This window comes from Telmatherina bonti (assembly GCF_933228915.1).
Source record: "Telmatherina bonti genome assembly, chromosome: 24".
NCBI classification, from domain to species: Eukaryota; Metazoa; Chordata; class Actinopteri; order Atheriniformes; family Telmatherinidae; genus Telmatherina; species Telmatherina bonti.
In genome coordinates, this window is record NC_136633.1 from 27,607,122 (window position 1) to 27,615,462 (window position 8,341).

Sequence of the window (8,341 nt, forward strand, 5' to 3'; positions counted from 1 at the left end):
TGGTTAACTCTCCAGTGGATTAGTTACCTGTCAACCAGAGAGTTACCTTATTCAGCACATTGGTTAACTCTCCAGTGGATTAGTTACCTGTCAACCAGAGAGTTACCTTATTCAGCACATTGGTTAACTCTCCAGTGGATTAGTTACCTGTCAACCAGAGAGTTACCTTATTCAGCACATTGGTTAACTCTCCAGTGGATTAGTTACCTGTCAACCAAAGGGTTACCTTATTCAGCACATTGGTTAACTCTCCAGTGGATTAGTTACCTGTCAACCAGTGAGTTACCTTATTCAGCACATTGGTTAACTCTTCCAGTGGATTAGTTAACTGTCAACCAGTGAGTTACCTTATTCAGCACATTGGTTAACTTTGTGGTGGATAAGTTAACTGCCAACCAGAAAGTTACCTTATTCAGCACATTGGTTAACTTTGTGGTGGATAAGTTAACTGCCAACCAGAAAGTTACCTTATTCAGCACATTGGTTAACTTTGTGGTGGATAAGTTAACTGCCAACCAGAAAGTTACCTTATTCAGCACATTGGTTAACTTTGTGGTGGATAAGTTAACTGCCAACCAGAAAGTTACCTTATTCAGCACATTGGTTAACTTTGTGGTGGATTAGTTAACTGTCAACCAGTGAGTTACCTTATTCAGCACATTGGTTAACTCTCCAGTGAATTAGTTAACTGTCAACCAGTGAGTTACCTCATTCAGCACATTGGTTAACTCTCCAGTGGATTAGTTAACTGTCAACCAGTGAGTTACCTCATGCAGCACATTGGTTAACTCTCCAGTGGATTAGTTAACTGTCAACCAGTGAGTTACCTCATTCAGCACATTGGTTAACTCTCCAGTGGATTAGTTCACTGTCAAACAGTGAGTTACCTCATTCAGCACATTGGTTAACTCTCCAGTGGATTAGTTAACTGTCAACCAGTGAGTTAACTCATTCAGCACATTGGTTAACTCTCCAGTGAATTAGTTAACTGTCAACCAGTGAGTTACCTCATTCAGCACATTGGTTAACTCTCCAGTGGATTAGTTAACTGTCAACCAGTGAGTTACCTCATTCAGCACATTGGTTAACTCTCCAGTGGATTAGTTAACTGTCAACCAGTGAGTTACCTCATTCAGCACATTGGTTAACTCTCCAGTGGATTAGTTACCTGTCAACCAGTGAGTTAACTCATTCAGCACATTGGTTAACTCTCCAGTGGATTAGTTAACTGTCAACCAGTGAGTTACCTCATTCAGCACATTGGTTAACTCTCCAGTGGATTAGTTAACTGTCAACCAGTGAGTTACCTCATTCAGCACATTGGTTAACTCTCCAGTGGATTAGGTAACTGTCAACCAGTGAGTTACCTCATTCAGCACATTGGTTAACTCTCCAGTGGATTAGTTAACTGTCAACCAGTGAGTTACCTCATTCAGCACATTGGTTAACTCTCCAGTGGATTAGTTAACTGTCAACCAGTGAGTTACCTTATTCAGCACATTGGTTAACTTTGTGGTGGATAAGTTAACTGCCAACCAGAAAGTTACCTTATTCAGCACATTGGTTAACTCTCCAGTGGATTAGTTAACTGCCAACCAGAAAGTTACCTTATTCAGCACATTGGTTAACTCTCCAGTGGATTAGTTAACTGTCAACCAGAAAGTTACCTTATTCAGCACATTGGTTAACTTTGTGGTGGATAAGTTAACTGCCAACCAGAAAGTTACCTTATTCAGCACATTGGTTAACTTTGTGGTGGATTAGTTAACTGCCAACCAGAAAGTTACCTTATTCAGCACATTGGTTAACTCTCCAGTGGATTAGTTACCTGTCAACCAGAGAGTTACCTTATTCAGCACATTGGTTAACTCTCCAGTGGATTAGTTACCTGTCAACCAGAGATTTACCTTATTCAGCACATTGGTTAACTCTCCAGTGGATTAGTTACCTGTCAACCAGTGAGTTACCTTATTCAGCACATTGGTTAACTCTCCAGTGGATTAGTTACCTGTCAACCAGAGAGTTACCTTATTCAGCACATTGGTTAACTCTCCAGTGGATTAGTTACCTGTCAACCAGTGAGTTACCTTATTCAGCACATTGGTTAACTCTCCAGTGGATTAGTTACCTGTCAACCAGTGAGTTACCTTATTCAGCACATTGGTTAACTCTCCAGTGGATTAGTTAACTGTCAACCAGTGAGTTACCTTATTCAGCACATTGGTTAACTCTCCAGTGGATTAGTTAACTGTCAACCAGTGAGTTACATTATTCAGCACATTGGTTAACTTTGTGGTGGATAAGTTAACTGCCAACCAGAAAGTTACCTTATTCAGCACATTGGTAAACTTTGTGGTGGATAAGTTAACTGCCAACCAGAAAGTTACCTTATTCAGCACATTAGTTAACTTTGTGGTGGATAAGTTAACTGTCAACCAGTGAGTTACCTCATTCAGCACATTGGTTAACTCTCCAGTGAATTAGTTAACTGTCAACCAGTGAGTTACCTCATTCTGCACATTGGTTAACTCTCCAGTGGATTAGTTAACTGTCAACCAGTGAGTTACCTTATTCAGCACATTGGTTAACTTTGTGGTGGATAAGTTAACTGTCAACCAGAAAGTTACCTTATTCAGCACATTGGTTAACTTTGTGGTGGATAAGTTAACTGCCAACCAGAAAGTTACCTTATTCAGCACATTGGTTAACTTTGTGGTGGATTAGTTAACTGCCAACCAGAAAGTTACCTTATTCAGCACATTGGTTAACTCTCCAGTGGATTAGTTAACTGCCAACCAGAAAGTTACCTTATTCAGCACATTGGTTAACTTTGTGGTGGATTAGTTAGCTGTCAACCAGTGAGTTACCTTATTCAGCACATTGGTTAACTTTGTGGTGGATTAGTTAACTGCCAACCAGTGAGTTACCTTATTCAGCACATTGGTTAACTTTGTGGTGGATAAGTTAACTGCCAACCAGAAAGTTACCTTATTCAGCACATTGGTTAACTTTGTGGTGGATAAGTTAACTGCCAACCAGAAAGTTACCTTATTCAGCACATTGGTTAACTCTCCAGTGGATTAGTTAACTGCCAACCAGAAAGTTACCTTATTCAGCACATTGGTTAGCTCTCCAGTGGATTAGTTAACTGTCAACCAGTGAGTTACCTTATTCAGCACATTGGTTAACTTTGTGGTGGATTAGTTAACTGCCAACCAGAAAGTTACCTTATTCAGCACATTGGTTAACTTTGTGGTGGATAAGTTAACTGCCAACCAGAAAGTTACCTTATTCAGCACATTGGTTAACTTTGTGGTGGATTAGTTAACTGCCAACCAGAAAGTTACCTTATTCAGCACATTGGTTAACTTTGTGGTGGATAAGTTAACTGCCAACCAGAAAGTTACCTTATTCAGCACATTGGTTAACTTTGTGGTGGATTAGTTAACTGCCAACCAGAAAGTTACCTTATTCAGCACATTGGTTAACTTTGTGGTGGATTAGTTAACTGCCAACCAGAGAGTTACCTTATTCAGCACATTGGTTAACTCTCCAGTGGATTAGTTACCTGTCAACCAGAGAGTTACCTTATTCAGCACATTGGTTAACTCTCCAGTGGATTAGTTAACTGTCAACCAGTGAGTTACCTTATTCAGCACATTGGTTAACTCTCCAGTGGATTAGTTAACTGTCAACCAGTGAGTTACATTATTCAGCACATTGGTTAACTTTGTGGTGGATAAGTTAACTGCCAACCAGAAAGTTACCTTATTCAGCACATTGGTAAACTTTGTGGTGGATAAGTTAACTGCCAACCAGAAAGTTACCTTATTCAGCACATTAGTTAACTTTGTGGTGGATAAGTTAACTGTCAACCAGTGAGTTACCTCATTCAGCACATTGGTTAACTCTCCAGTGAATTAGTTAACTGTCAACCAGTGAGTTACCTCATTCTGCACATTGGTTAACTCTCCAGTGGATTAGTTAACTGTCAACCAGTGAGTTACCTTATTCAGCACATTGGTTAACTTTGTGGTGGATAAGTTAACTGTCAACCAGAAAGTTACCTTATTCAGCACATTGGTTAACTTTGTGGTGGATAAGTTAACTGCCAACCAGAAAGTTACCTTATTCAGCACATTGGTTAACTTTGTGGTGGATTAGTTAACTGCCAACCAGAAAGTTACCTTATTCAGCACATTGGTTAACTCTCCAGTGGATTAGTTAACTGCCAACCAGAAAGTTACCTTATTCAGCACATTGGTTAACTTTGTGGTGGATTAGTTAGCTGTCAACCAGTGAGTTACCTTATTCAGCACATTGGTTAACTTTGTGGTGGATTAGTTAACTGCCAACCAGTGAGTTACCTTATTCAGCACATTGGTTAACTTTGTGGTGGATAAGTTAACTGCCAACCAGAAAGTTACCTTATTCAGCACATTGGTTAACTTTGTGGTGGATAAGTTAACTGCCAACCAGAAAGTTACCTTATTCAGCACATTGGTTAACTCTCCAGTGGATTAGTTAACTGCCAACCAGAAAGTTACCTTATTCAGCACATTGGTTAGCTCTCCAGTGGATTAGTTAACTGTCAACCAGTGAGTTACCTTATTCAGCACATTGGTTAACTTTGTGGTGGATTAGTTAACTGCCAACCAGAAAGTTACCTTATTCAGCACATTGGTTAACTTTGTGGTGGATAAGTTAACTGCCAACCAGAAAGTTACCTTATTCAGCACATTGGTTAACTTTGTGGTGGATTAGTTAACTGCCAACCAGAAAGTTACCTTATTCAGCACATTGGTTAACTTTGTGGTGGATAAGTTAACTGCCAACCAGAAAGTTACCTTATTCAGCACATTGGTTAACTTTGTGGTGGATTAGTTAACTGCCAACCAGAAAGTTACCTTATTCAGCACATTGGTTAACTTTGTGGTGGATTAGTTAACTGCCAACCAGAGAGTTACCTTATTCAGCACATTGGTTAACTCTCCAGTGGATTAGTTACCTGTCAACCAGAGAGTTACCTTATTCAGCACATTGGTTAACTCTCCAGTGGATTAGTTACCTGTCAACCAGAGAGTTACCTTATTCAGCACATTGGTTAACTCTCCAGTGGATTAGTTACCTGTCAACCAGAGAGTTACCTTATTCAGCACATTGGTTAACTCTCCAGTGGATTAGTTACCTGTCAACCAGAGAGTTACCTTATTCAGCACATTGGTTAACTCTCCAGTGGATTAGTTACCTGTCAACCAGTGAGTTACCTTATTCAGCACATTGGTTAACTCTCCAGTGGATTAGTTACCTGTCAACCAGAGAGTTACCTTATTCAGCACATTGGTTAACTCTCCAGTGGATTAGTTACCTGTCAACCAGTGAGTTACCTTATTCAGCACATTGGTTAACTTTGTGGTGGATAAGTTAACTGCCAACCAGAAAGTTACCTTATTCAGCACATTGGTTAACTTTGTGGTGGATAAGTTAACTGCCAACCAGAAAGTTACCTTATTCAGCACATTGGTAAATTTTGTGGTGGATAAGTTAACTGCCAACCAGAAAGTTACCTTATTCAGCACATTGGTTAACTTTGTGGTGGATAAGTTAACTGCCAACCAGAAAGTTACCTTATTCAGCACATTGGTTAACTTTGTGGTGGATTAGTTAACTGTCAACCAGTGAGTTACCTCATTCAGCACATTGGTTAACTCTCCAGTGAATTAGTTAACTGTCAACCAGTGAGTTACCTCATTCAGCACATTGGTTAACTCTCCAGTGGATTAGTTAACTGTCAACCAGTGAGTTACCTTATTCAGCACATTGGTTAACTCTCCAGTGGATTAGTTAACTGTCAACCAGTGAGTTACCTTATTCAGCACATTGGTTAACTCTCCAGTGGATTAGTTAACTGTCAACCAGTGAGTTACCTTATTCAGGACATTGGTTAACTTTGTGGTGGATAAGTTAACTGCCAACCAGAAAGTTACCTCATTCAGCACATTGGTTAACTTTGTGGTGGATTAGTTAACTGCCAACCAGAAAGTTACCTTATTCAGCACATTGGTTAACTCTCCAGTGGTTTAGTTAACTGCCAACCAGAAAGTTACCTTATTCAGCACATTGGTTACCTCTCCAGTGGATTAGTTACCTGTCAACCAGTGAGTTACCTTATTCAGCACATTGGTTAACTTTGTGGTGGATTAGTTAACTGCCAACCAGAAGGTTACCTTATTCAGCACATTGGTTAACTTTGTGGTGGATAAGTTAACTGCCAACCAGAAAGTTACCTTATTCAGCACATTGGTTAACTTTGTGGTGGATTAGTTAACTGCCAACCAGAAAGTTACCTTATTCAGCACATTGGTTAACTTTGTGGTGGATAAGTTAACTGCCAACCAGAAAGTTACCTTATTCAGCACATTGGTTAACTTTGTGGTGGATAAGTTAACTGCCAACCAGAAAGTTACCTTATTCAGCACATTGGTTAACTTTGTGGTGGATAAGTTAACTGCCAACCAGAAAGTTACCTTATTCAGCACATTGGTTAACTTTGTGGTGGATTAGTTAACTGCCAACCAGAAAGTTACCTTATTCAGCACATTGGTTAACTTTGTGGTGGATAAGTTAACTGCCAACCAGAAAGTTACCTTATTCAGCACATTGGTTAACTTTGTGGTGGATTAGTTAACTGCCAACCAGAAAGTTATCTTATTCAGCACATTGGTTAACTTTGTGGTGGATTAGTTAACTGCCAACCAGAAAGTTACCTTATTCAGCACATTGGTTAACTTTGTGGTGGATTAGTTAACTGCCAACCAGAAAGTTACCTTATTCAGCACATTGGTTAACTTTGTGGTGGATTAGTTAACTGCCAACCAGAAAGTTACCTTATTCAGCACACTGGTTAACTTTGTGGTGGATTAGTTAACTGCCAACCAGAAAGTTACCTTATTCAGCACATTGGTTAACTTTGTGGTGGATTAGTTAACTGCCAACCAGAAAGTTACCTTATTCAGCACATTGGTTAACTTTGTGGTGGATTAGTTAACTGCCAACCAGAAAGTTACCTTATTCAGCACATTGGTTAACTTTGTGGTGGATAAGTTAACTGCCAACCAGAAAGTTACCTTATTCAGCACATTGGTTAACTCTCCAGTGGATTAGTTAACTGCCAACCAGAAAGTTACCTTATTCAGCACATTGGTTAACTCTCCAGTGGATTAGTTAACTGCCAACCAGAAAGTTACCTTATTCAGCATGTTACAAAGTGGGTGAGCTTTTAATTGTTCACCACTTGTCCCTAACATTTACCTTTTCTCATATTTGTCCCATTAACTTTATTCTGTTATTTCTGTTGCCAGGTAACCGTGCTACACTTACTATCCCGGGTTGTTAGTGTTGTGTCACATTTTTCATTGTGTTACCATTTAACGTTATTCTTTGTTTAACTCCACCTTGCAGGATAGGTGTTGGGGAGTGGCCAACCCAACACTTCCTCATTGCAGGTGTGAGGGAATTCCTAGATTGGGTGATTGGGAGAAACCAAGTGGAGGATTTCCTCTTCTGTAGTTTCTTGAAGTGTGGGTTTATTTGAAATAGTGTTTTAGAACTGGAATTCCTTTTGTGTATTTTTGTTTGTCCAGGAATTTGGTTTGTTTATTATTGTTGGTGTAGAATAAGGCTGCTGGGGATGGTGATAACGGGAAATGGTTTCAGCTAAATCACATCAGGTGTGTGTCTAATGGGTTTATATAAGTAATCAGTTTTGGGAGTTTGCGAGGAGAGAGAGGGAAGGAAAAGGATATGAAACTGGTGACTGATTGCCCTGAACTTTGAAACTGTATGATGGACAATTTGAGGAAAATAAATGTTCATCTTTAAGGAAATCCCAGGACTGTTGATTCTGTCTATGTCTGATCTTCAACCTTGGACACACTACCTCACACAGCATATTGGTTAACTCTGTGGTGGATAAGTTACCTGTCAACCAGAGTTACCTTATTCAGCACATTGGTGCATTTATTAACTGGTTATCTGGAGATGGTGATATTAGCTGGTATTTTAGCCTCTTTTTCTCTGTCACCTGACGGGATTTGGGAGAAAATCAGCGTAAACAGGTTTTCCAGTAAATTCCATCATTGTTTTCTAAATGACACAGAAGCAGAAATAAAATTTCGTTTTGCTGACAGCCTGGTGAGCGTGATGGTAATGAGCAGTTATGGAAAACCCTGCAGACTGACAGAAATCCTCATAAACAGCGGACAAGGCACCTTTCACGAAGTCTGTCTGTGTGCTGGTCAAATCCTGCTGCAGGGTTTTAAGTCTTTGTAGAAGCCAGAGA